This window comes from Anastrepha ludens, chromosome 2 (assembly GCF_028408465.1).
Source record: "Anastrepha ludens isolate Willacy chromosome 2, idAnaLude1.1, whole genome shotgun sequence".
Classification (NCBI taxonomy): domain Eukaryota; kingdom Metazoa; phylum Arthropoda; class Insecta; order Diptera; family Tephritidae; genus Anastrepha; species Anastrepha ludens.
In genome coordinates this window covers 152336556-152344608 of record NC_071498.1, presented here as the reverse complement: position 1 = coordinate 152344608, position 8053 = coordinate 152336556, and the positions used below count along the sequence as shown (strand labels likewise).

Genomic DNA, 8053 nt, shown 5'->3' with positions numbered 1-8053 from the left:
GTGCCTGCGGACGGACTCTGCTTATTTGTTTGTGCGTAGCATTGTGGCGCTGTGTAATAGCAAGACTAGCAAACAACAACGGTGCCAACAACAGGAAGAGCAATAGTGTTGTTTATTGGGTGTGAAATGCGTAGCTTTGCTGACCTTCACCGTAGGGCGATGGGGAGCTGCCAAGGGAATTCAAATTCAAATTCAAATCCAAAGTGTAGATGGTATTAATTACGTAAAAGTGGCAGGCAGGCAGCAGCAGTAGCAGGTAGGCAGACTAATAGAAGTATAAGTTGTTTGTTGATTTTGACACGAAAAGAAGAGTGTCTGCGTACGTGTGGCAACTGTCACATGCCGCAACTAAAGGAAAATAATTGCATGTCAAGTCAAGTCAACTCAACTTAAGTCAAGAGAAGAGAATTGAAGTGTTTGTGCGAAAAGAGAAAGCTTTTGCAATAACAACAACAGCAGCCTGTACTATAGCAAAGTCTGTCAAGGTGTTTCACATACATACATACACACATACTTGTATGCATGTTTGCTGCTGTGAGTTTGCGGGAATACACATTTCATGTTGATGTTGATGTTGTAAATGAGGCCAACGACTGTAGACTGCATATCGACCGCTCAGACGGCTGTCCAAGGCTTTGGCCCGCCAGCCAGCCTGCCAGCCTGTATGCAATTAGTTGTGGCGCAACAACTGTCAAGCGATAGGCAACTAAGGCAACAACAAAAGTAGCCAATGTCTACAATTGAAAGAACTGTATCAGTAGTGGCCTTTTATGTGTGTAAATGAGGCAACAACATGTGCAATGAAAATTTCATTTAACATTTTTGAGTGTTGCAAAACAGTTTAGTTTGCAAATATGTAGTAAAGGCCAAAGCGAGAACTAAAAATGTGCATGCATACTCGCATATGTCATACGTATGTATGTATGTGTGTATGTGTGTAGCTTGTGCCAATGTTAACAGCAATTTGCTATTTAAATTGCGGTGATTTGTTTTAAATCGACCAAATAGTCATGGGCATTTAGTTGAAATTTGTTTGCACCGCATTTGTGAGTGAAGCACTTGCAGTTAGAAGTTTGTATGGCAGTGTGTTGTTGTAGTGCACTTTTGGCCTAACTGCTCGCGGTGCTGGTGCCAAGGTAACTAGTGAGTGGTGAACGTGATTTTAAGCGCAACGCCTTTATAGCTGGTGCACTGTTGGAAGGAGAGCGGCGGATTTTTCGAAAGTTGCGCTGCATTTAAAAATAATAAATGCAATTCAATTTGTTGGAGGTTTAAAATGGCAAAACTAATTGACTAATTTAATTTTTAACTTGGGGTTATTAATAATTACAAATAATGAATATTTGAGCGCTGTTTTCATTTAATTATGGTACCGTTTATTAAAATAATGGGTCGTAATAAGGTGTAGAATATTTATTACGATTTTTTTTATTTAATTTTTATTCGAAAACAAAGATTAAGACTGCAACTGAATGTGTATGCATGCATATTTAGAAGCCATTAAAATTAAATCAATTGAACCCTCCTTTGGGCACCGGGGTCCTTTAATTTTTTAACATATTTCTGAATTGAATTTAACATATTTCTATTGTAGCTAACGACTTAAGCTTCCAGGTAGCTTCCTAAAATTTAATTTTTTATCGGTTTATGCGTCGAACCTTTTAAAAAGGATCCTCGAGCAGAACGCAAAAAAGGCCAGATCGACAGTTTTAAAAAAGGCATCCAGCGGAGGTTGAAAAATTTGAATCGCATGGAGGTAATTTGATTTTATTGTTTCTTTTCATCTATGCATACTTTAATATACAAGGTGGCGCAAAATTAATCACCCTACCGGCAGATGCGGTCATACCTAAGCCATTCCCTGGTATGGGACAACCACCATTAAAGAGCAGTTTGGAAGTGAAGCTAAGAGACGTGAGCTGCCACTTAGGTATGGTGCTACACCAGGCTAAGTTCTTTCTGGGGAATCTAATCAAAGTAACTCAATATCCTAGTTCAAGCAACTCATAATCGTCTTTAAGGAAAAACTAAGAATGCGCACGACCATTCTCACAGATTGCTTAGTCATCTGCACAGCGTTGAGATATGGTCCACTGATTCTTATGTTTCAGCGACCAGTCTCCTGAGACTCCAGTACACTTTCTTATCGAAGGTGAGGCCATAGCGCAAAGAAGGATGACACATCTCGGGCGCATGCAGAGGAAGAAAGGAAAGGTTTATTAGAAAAACTGGATTTGGATGAGGTACTGTGATGAGTGAAGGGCACAAAAGACCATGAGGTCATTTTCATTCCTTCGGTTATTCACAGCGTCGTATGTCAATCATGATTGACACTTGTAACCTAGACAGCTGCAATATGGCACACAAACAATCAAGCAATGGAGTGCGTTAAGGTCAAAATAAAGATTCTCATGAATCAAAAACATTTTGTTTGTTTGCTTGGCAAAAAAAAGTTTAAAAATTTATTCAAAAACATTTTTTTTAGTTAATTTTTTTTATTTTTATTTTAGTTTTTAATTAATTCTTTTTTAATTTTCTTATATTTTTAATTAATTTATTTCTAATTTTTTTATAATAGGACTATGAATAAGTTCGTGCGGTTTTTTTTTCGAAATTTGAAACTTTATTGACGTAAAATGGTTACAAATTTAATATTCAAAATATTGTCCATCGCTTACTACTACTTTTTCCCATCTTTCTGGCAATTCACGGATTCCCTTTGTGAAAAATTCGGTCGGTTTTGCCGCAATCCACGAATCGATCCATTTTTTGACTTCATCGTAATTACGGAAGTGCTGGTCAGCCAGGCCATGTTGCATCGATCGGAAGAGATAGTAATCGGATGGCGCAAGGTCTGGACTATACGGCGGGTGGGGTAGGACATCCCATTTGAGCGTTTCTAAGTATGTTTTGACCACTTGTGCAACATGTGGCCGAGCATTGTCATGTTGCAAAATAACTTTGTCGTGTCTATCGGCGTATTGCGGCCGTTTTTCTCGCAGTGCTCGGCTCAAACGCATCAATTGTCGTCGGTAGACATCCCCCGTAATCGTTTCATTCGGTTTCAGTAGCTCATAATACACAACACCCAGCTGGTCCCACCAGATACACAGCATAACCTTCAGGCCATGAATATTCTGCGCCGACGTCGATGTTGAAGCATGGCCAGGGTATCCATACGTTGCCCGACGTTTTGGATTGTCGTAATGGACCCACTTTTCATCGCCAGTCACAATTCGATGCAAAAAACCCTTTCTTTTGTGCCGTTGAAGCAGTTGTTCGCATGCCATAAAACGGCGTTCAACGTCTCTTGGCTTCAATTCATACGGCACCCAATGGCCTACCTTTCGGATCATTCCCATGGCTTTTAAACGTTTGGAAATGGTTGATTGATCAACTCCCAAAGTTTTTGCAACCTCTTCTTGCGTTTGAGCCGGATCTTGATCGAGCAATTCCTCCAATTCGGTATCCATGAACTTTGGCGGCGCACCCTCGCGTTCTTCGTCTTCCAAGCCAAAATCACCACTTTTAAAGCGTGCAAACCACTTCTGGCACGTTCGCTCAGATAGAGCATGCTCACCATAAACTTCCACCAAGATACGATGACTTTCGGCTGCTTTTTTCTTCATATTAAAATAATGAAGAAGAATTCCCCGCAAAAACACATTATTTGGCACGAAATTCGACATTTTCAAGTGTGGTAAAAATATTGTTGTTTACGCTTCAAATAAAAAACTTATACTGACGTTTGTGCCTTACGACAGTAGCTCTCCAATGAATGTTTGGAAATGTGGATCGATGGAATAATAATCAAGTTACGCCATCTGTTGTAAAACCGCACGAACTTATTCATAGTCCTATTATATATTTAATTAATATATTTTCTATTAATTTATTTTTAATTTTTTTAAGGTTTTTAATTAATTTATTTTTAATTGATTTATTTTTACTTTTTTTATGTTTTTAAGTAATTTATTTTTAATTTTTTTATATTTTTAATCAGTTTATTTTAATTTTTTTATATTTTTAATTAATTTATTTTTAATTTTTTTATATTTTTTATTTAATATTATTTATAATTAATTAATTTTAATTTTTTTATATTCTTAATTAATTATTTTTAAATTATTTTTAGCTCAACATATTGTTATTAGGTTGGGTTCCTGCCACGAAGGACATGAGAGAAATGAAATAGCTAAAAACAGGGGCAAACATACCCCTAATTGGCGCTGAACCTTTCTGTATACTTACAAAAGGGCCGCCGCATCAGCGAACTTCTCAGGAGGTGGGAGGAGAACAATTTCGTTGAACGCTGGCGGAATTCTATCGTTCAGCAACAAGCGAAACAACAATGCCTAAAGCCGGACAGGGGAATTTCTGATAAGCTACTTTCACTCAGCAGAGTCGACTTAAGACTTCTAACTAGTTACTTCTGAGGCCACTGTGGGCTGAGATACCACTTAAACAAACATTTGCCGATTCTGAGAAATGGAGACTGAATTTTCAGAACAAATTCTTTGTAGTCCTGCACGGCTACACCACCTTGGTACTGACGCGCCTCCATATAAATTATGGAACAATAAGCCCCAGATATACAGGGTAAGTCAGCAGGCTATGGACAACAGATCTATTTTGGTCGCAGTGCGCAGTAGCCTAATAAGAACAATAATAATTATAGCTAATCTTGCCAGTAAAAAAATAATTGTAATAATAACAAATGCATAAAAATTATCTTCGAAAAATGTTACACGCTTCTATGTAAGAATCGAATATCATTGACTGAATGAACAAGAAAACAACATTTCTCATATGGAATGGGGTATGCAACGGTTTAGCTGAAAAGATGTTGAGGCAATTTAAATTTTTTTTCTGACAAAAAGCGATCTTTCTCACTATTCGGATGATACAATTTTTTCTTCAAATCTCATGCTGTGTATACATACATCAGTGTCGACTAAGCGAGAGCTCCAAAACATAAGCAGGATTTGTGTTCTTGAGAAAATTTCGACTTGGGAACTTTTAGAAGCATAAAAATATGTATACAGGGTGGACCAGCTAGTAGTTTTTAATCATTTGTTATGTTGAGAGCGGCAGCCCTTTTCCGCTCGAAATCTGGTCAGAAAATAAGCATCATACGAGGGTTGCTATTTATATATCTGGCTTTGGGCGCTTTTAGTATTACCGTTAAAAAGTTTTACATATTCTACCATAAGGACGCTCAGAGAATTTTGATGGATAAGCCTTTTTAGTGTTGTTTATAATGACTTTAATGACTTTATTTGAGTACACGAAATTTTTTCTATATGGAGGAGAACAATTGTCTAACAGCTAGACGATTCTTAAGCCACTTGAAACTCACACTTTCTGACACCAAAATTCAATGGCCTATAGAACTGCTTACTTAACATTTTTCTAAAAATTCTAATTACAAAGTTTTAATTTTTGATATTTTTTTGTTTTTTTAAGGGGTTATACGCAGTTATGAAGCAAATAAAAGACGGGTTGTCAAGGATTTATCCTGAAGAAACTTCAGAATATTTTAATTTGAAAATTTTTGGCGGTTATAAAAGCATCCTTCAAGAACGTAACAAAATTTTTTATTTATGAAAATGTTGATTATAGAGCGCGCTGCAGGCGATTTCTGGAAACTCCTTTAAAAAAAGACGATTTACGGTGTACATCGTAACTCAGGATTGGATTATCTGAAATCAAAAAACCAAACAAATTTTGTTAATATATTAGATTATCTAGTAATTAATCGTTCGGCTAATCAAAATAGTGAATTTTCACAAAATGGCAGCTTTTAAAAGAAATGATTTCGATTTTTACGTTAAAATTTGGCCGTAAATTGATTACAAAATGGAAAATAAGTATCAGATTTACAAAAGGAACGATTCATTACTAGAAAATGTATCTTTAAAGATTGAGTTAAAACGGTTGACCGATCACACAAGCCGTTTTCGAGATATCGTGTACACCGACTTGAAAAATGCCGTTTTGAAAAAAACACGTTTAAAGTTGCAATACCTACCTTAAAACGTGCCGAGGCATCTCTACATATTTAGGTATAACTCGGAAAGTATTGCTTAGATCTACTTCAAATTTCGTGCGTATACTTTTGAATATATGTATGTACATTACAAAAATGCAAAAAAAAAATCGATTTTTTTGAAAGTCATAACTGCGTATAACCCCTTAACTCTGTATAATGTTTAAATTTTGAAATTATTTGGTTTTTGTTGTAATATGAACTTAATTTTCATAAGAAAAATGCAAAATAAAACATTAAAAAAAAATCAATACAAATTAGTGTTAAAGATTCTTACTCACTGATGAATTCCAAACCCTGAAAACATTAAGCATTCAGTTAGCTTTCTATCTATTAAAACTATCTATCAGCGTATACACATACATATGTACATATATGCAAACTTTTTAAACTCTCTACTTGCAAAAGCCACACAACCGCACGGAGTCTGAATATCGATATTTACACGAGTAAATAACTCAGCCTGTAATTCGTAACCCAAAAAAAAAACCAATACAAAAAATTAAAACGACTTCCCGTCAGTCAACACGATTTCCAATGAAATTCTCACACAAAAATCAATTAACCCCAAGTGTCAGTTGGTACGCTCCAAAAACAAAAAAAAAACTGCATTAAACTTTTATATGAAAGTTTCGCACGCGCGAGACGAAAATATGCAAAACCGCAAAACGCTGCATGTAAATCGTTTGAAAGTCACTCAACCAAAGTGCAGGCACTAAAATGAATTCCGCTGCTGGCGAGCATACAGGCACAGACAAGAATATGCGCAGTCACACAGTGGCCCACTGGGCGCCAAAAAGTTCCACAAAAACATTCGAATGGCGCGAAGTGGCCACATTTTGTGGCAAGTGTTAGATAAATGGACTGAGCGGCGTTAGTGCGTGAATTTTCTGTGGACCCGCGGTAATAACAACAACATGGACACTTTTTTATGTACTCGTATAATGCACACATACACAGGTGCATGCCCAGTAGCAACCCAGTTGAAAATATCCATATTAAATAAAAAGAGAGCCAGCCCTACAAGTTCTCTGGTGATCTACAAGGGAGCATAAGGAAGTTTATGCTCCAGATTTCATTAGGACAGCATAATATTCTATAAGTATGATAAAGCACAGTTAATATTGATCCGTTTGACAAAATATATATATATAAATCAAAATCCATCATGATATAACCGTTATTTCTATTTGCATATTCATACTCCACTGCCGAAAATTTTAGACCATTTTGAAGTTGTCAGAGGCAGTGAATAGAAGTAATCTTAATGTCCACAAGATGTAGTTATGTATATAAATTGGCGTTTACACCCCTTTCTGGGTGCTTGGCCGAGCTTCCCCTTTAAGTGGTAACTGGGATTGACTTCAGCAGGATATGGCGGTAAATGAGTACAAAATATTCCACTATCATTTGATTGATAGACTTTTAAACATAAAAGCCGTATTCTTTTGCACACAAGTTGAAAAAGAACACTCGTTTAAATATAGAATTACATACAAAAATTTCCATTCAATCGCCATTTTGTTGGCCTTTGTGTAACTGCATTTTGTTTCATCCGAGCTGCAAAAGGAACACTTTCATCAGTTTAATTATACATTTACTTGAATTTGCTGAATTTTGCTTAATTGTATTTGTGTATCCAGCAGTTGGGCATTTTGTGTTATTCCAGGCAAATCCATAGAAAGTGTTTACTCGAACTTGCTCGAAAATATCGATAAAATCACAGAACTAATCGAAGTTGACCGGCCTGTTAGTAGTCGTCACAACGCCCAGGAGCTAAAGGTCGACCATAAAACCATTTGGAGCTATTTGCGCAAAGCTGGATTCAAAAAGATGCTCGATGTTTGGGTGCCACATCAAAAAACATGATGGTTCGAGTTTTGGCGAAGCCTTTGCCAACGGAACGAAGTTGATCCATTTTTTAAACGCATGATGACTGAGTATGATAAATGGATTACATACGACAATATCATGCGAAAACGATCGTGACCAAAGTGAAGTGAT

General features: G+C 36.5%; 1 long non-coding RNA gene across 3 annotated transcripts; it reads left to right on the top strand.

Moving 5' to 3' along the window:
- Positions 1 to 1017: 1017 nt before the first annotated feature.
- On the top strand, positions 1018 to 2990 carry LOC128855619 (uncharacterized). 3 transcript variants are annotated; one of them, XR_008453752.1, is made up of 5 exons: positions 1018 to 1136; positions 1595 to 1756; positions 1808 to 1930; positions 1995 to 2243; positions 2309 to 2990. It is a non-coding gene; the product is annotated as an uncharacterized LOC128855619 (long non-coding RNA). The 3 variants fall into 3 exon arrangements; XR_008453753.1 differs by having other exon boundaries at positions 1838 to 1930; positions 1995 to 2990; XR_008453751.1 differs by having other exon boundaries at positions 1995 to 2990.
- Positions 2991 to 8053: the final 5063 nt, after the last annotated feature.